The following is a 7,270-nucleotide window of genomic DNA, read 5'->3' as shown; positions in this document are numbered from 1 at the left end:
GATGAAAATGCCATGCCTGACCGGGATCTCTGGGCGAAACGCTACCACTCGCGCCAGAGGCCGGCAATTAGAAAGAAAAAACTGAACTTATGATAAATCATAACCTTAAAAAATTAAAAGAAATTATGAAATAAACATAACTTAATTCTATATAAGAAATATCAGCTGAATCAACATATTAACACTCTTAGCGCCATGTGTATCAATCTGATACATTTTTAGCAATGTCAAAATTGTCACGTGTATAATTTTGATGCACATGTAATTTCATTACATGTCCATCAAAATTAATGTACAAATTTAATGTAATCAATTGTAATTGGAATCAATTGTGCTGGCCATGGTAAATACGGAATTCCTGAAAATATCCCCAGTCCAAGGCAGTCATAAACTAGTAGAGACCAGGGCAAAAAGAGGTAGGTGTAATGTATGCTATGAATCGCTGGCAATACGTCTCGGACAGAAAACATGCTTTGACAAAGAGTAAACACGTTAAAACATTTTGTCGTTTTTGTAAACATAAGTATATATGGCTGAACTGTTTTTTGATATTCATAACGGTCAGAAAAAAAAAATGTAAATAAATTTGTTATTTTGTTATTTTGACATTTTATGGTATAAATAAATTTTTTATTTTTTATTTGTTCTTTTATCATTTTATGGTGTGTATATAATGTATACACATGGCTCCTAGATTCAAATTTTAATGAAATTTTACTTAATAGGGCCACGTGTATCAATTTGATATACACAAGAGTTTTGTCTAGGGCCTCTGTTATAAATTTGACACACCCCATTTTTGGTAAATAAAAGTCAAAACTTGAAAATTTTATATTTCTCACCCTTCATATAGAGTAAGTATCAAAATAAATAAATAAAAAATGTCTGGGCTGCGGTGAAGTTTTACTGATTTAGGCGCTAAGATTTAGCATTTAACGCTAAGTGTTAAGTGAGAAAATACATGAATAAACATTTTTCAAATACAAATTTTGAAATCATCAATTTAATTTAACAAAGCCTGAAAACAAGAGAACATAAACACCTTATTTACAATTAGATACTTATAAACATAACATTAATAAAAATAGTATAACTGGAAATCTGTGGCATTATTCTATGTTTCATTTATTATCTGGACGATTATTAGAATTAATTATTAGTTATAGGTTTTTTGTATCCAAATTTTATGTTTGATTTATTAACTAACCCTTTAACAGATAAATTATTATTTGAAATAAATTTAAAAATATTATATTAAATAGTGTTAATATAACTGTATGTAGAATAACTTTATAATTTTCAAAATTTTACAATTTTCAGTTCTAATGTTATCAAATGTGGGACCTATACTTCTCGGAGCCCACTGCACTGGAGTTCCCAGGCAATAAAAAAATAATATTTATCAGTCAAAAAAGTAGTTTAATATTTTTGATCTTTTACAAAAATTATATAACTTATTGCTACAAAGTTATTATACAGGGTCATTCACAAGAACCGGATGTTTTTGAAGTTGGTTGTACTCGGGGGTTCGTGGTGGGAGGGGCACGTGGCTGGTGTCTGACGTTTCCTTTGTTCATAGCATTTGCATTTTAGTCGTTCGAGATGGAGCCGTGAACACTAGACCAACGCCTGTACGCGTACGACAGTTTTGTGTGAAATGACGAATCCGTAACTGCTGTTCAGCGAGATTTCTGCCGTCAGTTTAATATCCATCGTAATTAAAGTGTCCCTTCTCGTAACACAATATTGCGACTGGTAAACAACCTTCGAACAAGGGGTTCAATGTTGACGCGGTGGTTTTTTCTTCAACATTGAACCGCTTGTTCGAAGGTTGTTTACCAGTCGCAATATTGTGTTACGAGAAGGGACACTTTCATTACGATGGATATTAAACTGACGGCAGAAATCTCGCTGAACAGCAGTTACGGATTCGTCATTTCACACAAAACTGTCGTACGCGTACAGGCGCTGGTCTAGCGTTCACGGCTCCATCTTAACGACTAAAACTAAAATGCAAATGCTATGAACAAAGGAAACGTCAGACACCAGCCACGTGCCCCTCCCACCACGAACCCCCAAGTACAACCAACTTCAAAAACATCCGGTTCCTGTGAATGACCCTGTATAATAACTTTGTAGCAATAAGTTATATAATTTCTGTAAAAGATCAAAAATATTAAACTACTTTTGTGACTGATAAATATTATTTTTTTATTGCCTGGGAACTCCAGTGCGGTGGGCTCCGGGAAGTATAGGTCCCACATTTGATAACATTAGAACTGAAAATGGTAAAATTTTGAAAATTATAGTTATTCTATATACAGTTATATTGGACGAAATGATTCCGGAACAGATTTAAACTTTCTCCATACTTAAAATCTCAATTAAAAAAATCGGTTTGCGCCTCCACGTTGGTTCGTCTGGATAACCAGTTAGAAATGTGGAGATTTCTACTGGTGAACTAAATCTGAATCACCTCTCTGGATCACATCCAGAGTTGTAACTCGGGAATTTATTCCCACCCAAGGCTGACTTGCCTTTGAAAGTCAAATATGGAAGGTCTTTTAAGAAAAAATCCACCGTCTGGTAAATACCAGAGAAGGCTGCACTCGGATCCGGTGGGCAGCTGCTTAAAAGATAACAATGAATCGGAGCGTTTGGAAACACCCAAAAACAACTTTAAAATTGAGGATAAAACACAAGCAAATAAACTACATTGCCACTCACAACATTAATTCTCTAACTCAACCCGGCAAACTAAAAACTCTAACAGACATAATGGACAAACAAAATATCCTAATCGCAGGACTTCAAGAAATGAGAAACACCGATCGAGAGCCGTTTGAATCTCAGGGTTACAGAATTTACAAAGAAACCCCCGGGAAACATGTGATGAAGAATTGCCCACAGTTCGGAACAGGATTTGCAATCAATCTTGAAATAATTGACTCAGTCTTAGAATTTAAGTCTTACTCCCCCAGGATTTCAACCTTAACCCTAAAATCAGCCAATAAATTCTACACCATAATAAATGTCCATGCTCCCACCAATGACAAAAACAATCTTAAAAAAGATAGAGAAGAGATGGACAAATTCTGGGAACTTCTTGACCAAACTGCAAACAACATAAATAAGACCCACACGAAGATTTTAATAGGGGACTTTAATGCCCAACTTGGTAAAGAACGAAGATATTGTGATATTATCAGAAAATGGCCTGCCCAAAAGAAAACTAACAAGAACGGCCAAAGACTTGTCGAATTTTGCAGAAACCATAATATGATCTCAAATCCACCTATTTTATGAGAAAACCAAACAAATTGAAGACTTGGAAACACCCAGATTGGAAAAAAGGAGAATGGCAACTGGATCATGTTTGCATGGACCGGAATTATCACAAGGAGATTTATAATGAAAAAGTCTTGAGAGGAACAGATACTGGATCGGACCATTACTTAAAGTTAAAATAAAATAAAATTCACCCCGCATAAAAATAAAAAATCCCAACCCAAAAACAAAAGAGCTTATGATCCACATAAATTAATAAACAATGCCATCTTTGAAGAAACAAAAAAACCAAATTAACTAATAATTTAAAAGAACTGACATCCCAACTGAAAGAAATAGCTGAAGAACTAGCCCCTATAAACCCAAGAAAAAAACACCAATGGTGGAATGAAGAATGTGACAAAGCAGTCAAAGACAGACACCGGGCTTGGATCAACAACCAAACCCAGAAAACTGAAGAATCTAACCATGAATTCACCAAACAAACGAAAACAACTCAAAATTATAAGAGGAACCAAACGACAAGCCCAAAAAAAAACTTGATTCAGCAAAGAAGAAAGTTTGAAGAAAACTAATTTCCGAGACTATTATAAAATTTTTGGCCAGGCTCTTCAAAGATATGAACCACCCACCCTTATGCTGAGAGGAAAAAAAGGAAATATGGCCCACACCAATAAAGAAAAGGCTGAAATTTTGGCAGAAACCTTCAATAGACTCCTCAACTGTGACGACCCCCCAGAGCTTTTTGAGATTGACACTGAAACTCCAGTTAAAACTTAACCAGTAAATATCAACCCGCCAACAATTCAAGAAGTTCTCGCAGCGTTAAATGAAATAAAAAACTACAAAGCAAGCGGAGAAGACCAGCTTTTCGCAGAACTCTGGAAACACTCATCAGTTTATTCAGTCAAAACTTCCCTACATCTGTGCCTCGTGAAAATATGGAACGAAGAAAAACTTCCAGAACACTGGACCACAGCCCTCATCCATCCATTACATAAAAAAGGGGATAAAACTAATCCGGAAAACTACAGAGGCATATCTCTCCTGGATTGCACATATAAAATCCTGTCGAGAATCATATACAACAGATGCAAAGACCAACTTGAACTGGAACTTGGGGAATACCAAGGGGGATTTAGGCCATGGAGAGGTTGCCCGGAGACTTATGATGGACTTATATAAAAGACTGAAAAAACAACTAATAATCACCTTCGTCGACTTTAAAAGGGCCTATGATTGTATACACCGACCATCCATGCTGAATATTCTGAGAAACCTGGGCCTTCACCCTAAACTCGTAAACATGATAAAATTAACTTTAACCAATACCCAGTCCAGAGTGAAATTCAGAGGTGAACTCTCTCAGCCCTTCTACATAAAAACTAGATTGAGGCAAGGAGACGGCCTCCTCCTTTTTAACTGCGCCCTCGAATTTGCCATGAGAAAATGGTACGAAATAAATCCCAAAAATATAAAAATGGGTACTAAGAAAAACTCCATCACACTAAATTGCCTAGGATTTGCAGATGACCTCGCTCTTTTAGCAAATAATATTCAAGAAGCCAAAACACAAATCATGAGCCTTCAAAACCTAGCACAAAAGATAGGGCTTCATATCTCTTTCGAAAAAACTGAACTAATGGCCATAGATCCTCTGGTAATAGAGCACATTACGGTAAACAATCAGAAAATTAAAATAGTAAAACAATTTAAATATCTAGGGGAAATAATAACTTATAATTTAAATGAAAAAGTGACATGGAAAAACAGGACAAATAAAATGATTAAATCCCAAAAATTAACTTGGCAACATATAACAAAAAATGCCTTTCTGCTAAAACAAAACTTAAACATTATAAAACTGTAGTACAGCCAGAAGTCACCTACGGAAGCGAGACACTTTTCAAAATCACTCAGAAAAACCGAATTGAAAAAATTCTGAAAATAGAGAGGAGAATTGTCAGAACGTGTATCAATAAAAAACACCAAAAAGAAGGCCAATGGTGGATTATGCCAAATGAGGTGGTGTATCGAGAAATAGAGCCTGTTACTGATACTATGCGGAAAAAAAGAATCTCTTTCTTCGGTCATCTCATAAGGACACCGGAAACAAGACTGTCAAGAAATATAATTGAAAAGCTCTGGTTCCAAAAGCTAGAAGTAGGATGGATCAAAGAAATTAGAGAAGATATGAAAGAATTGGGAATTTCCCTGACTGACCTACAGAATAAAACTGGAAAAATTACAAAGCTAAAAGATAAAAGCATTAGATTTAAACAAAAGACAGACAAAAGACAGACAAACGACAAAATACAACGAAGAGGGTGTTTACGGATGAAGAAAAGAAAGCAAGATCTGAACGGATGAAGAAATACTGGGCAGCTCGATAGAGTAAAATAACAAGCTTTTCTCAGAAAAGATCCAACTAAAATTGACTTAAGTGGTCCCATGTTGGCCGTAAAAGCATAATAATAATAATACAGTTATATTAACACTATTTAATATAATATTTTAAAAATTATTTCAAATAATAATTTACCTGTTAAACGGTTAATAAATGAAACATAAAATATGAATACAAAAAACCTATAACTAATAATTAATTCTAATAATAGTCCAGTTAATAAATGAAACATAAAATAATGCCACAGATTTCCAGTTACACTATTTTTATTGATGTTATGTTTATAAGTATCTAATTGTAAATAAGGTGTTTATGTTCTCTTGTTTTCAGGCTTTGTTAAATTAAATTGTTGATTTCAAAATGTGTATTTGAAAAATGTTTACTCGTGTATTTTCTCATTTAACACTCTTAGCGCCACGCCTAAATCAGTAAAACTTCACCGCAGGCCAGACATTTTTTATTTATTTCTTTTGATACTTCCTCTATATGAAGGGCGAGAAATATAAAATTTTCAAGTTTTGACTTATATTTACCAAAAATGGGGCGTGTATCAAATTCATAACAGAGGCCCTAGACAAAACTCTTGTGTATATCAAATTGATACACATGGCCCTATTAAGTAAAATTTCATTAAAATTTGAAGCTAGTAGCCATGTGTATAAATTATATACACAACATACAATGATAAAAGAACAAATACAAAATAAAAAATTTATTTACACCATAAAATGTCAAAATAACAAAATAACAAATTTATTTAATTTTTTTTTTCTGACCGTTATGAATATCAAAAAACAGTTCAGCCACATATACTTATGTTTAAAAGAACGACAAATGTTTTAACGTGTTTACTATTTGTCAAAGCATGTTTTCTGTCCGAGACATGTTACCAGCGATTAATAGCATACACTACAACTTCCTCTTTTTACCCTGGTCTCTACTAGTTCACGACTCTGCCTTGGACTGGGCATATTTTCAGGAATTACATATTGGTTTAGGATGGCCAGCACAACTGATTCCAATTACAATTGATTACATTAAATTTGCACATTAATTTTGATGCACATGTAATGAAATTACATGTACATAAAAATTATACACGTGGCAATTTTGACATTGCTAAAAATGTACCAGATTGATACACATGGCGCTAAGAGTGTTAATATCATTCATATGTTGATTCAGCTGATATTTCTTATTAAATTAAGTTTATTTCATAATTTCTTTTAATTTTTTAAGGTTATGATTTATCATAAGTTCAGTTTTTTCTTTCTAATTGCCGGCCTCTGGTGCGAGTGGTAGCGTCTCTGCCTTTCACTCCCAGAGGTCCCGGGTTTGTATCCCGGTCATGCATGGCATTTTCAAACGCGCTACAAATCATTCATCTCATCCTCTGAAGTAACGCTTAATTGTTCCTACAGAGGTTAAAAAAAAAGTTGTTTTTTCTTTCTAATTAAAGTCAAATTTCTTTTGGCAAATATGAGCTGTGTTCTTTTATTTTTGTTAACTTTACCCAAAAATGTATATAAATTTTTACTTTTATTTATTAATTTTATTTTTATTAATTAATTTTAT

This window comes from Lycorma delicatula, chromosome 4 (assembly GCF_047948215.1).
Source record: "Lycorma delicatula isolate Av1 chromosome 4, ASM4794821v1, whole genome shotgun sequence".
Lineage (NCBI taxonomy): Eukaryota > Metazoa > Arthropoda > Insecta > Hemiptera > Fulgoridae > Lycorma > Lycorma delicatula.
This window is presented reverse-complemented; position numbering follows the sequence as displayed.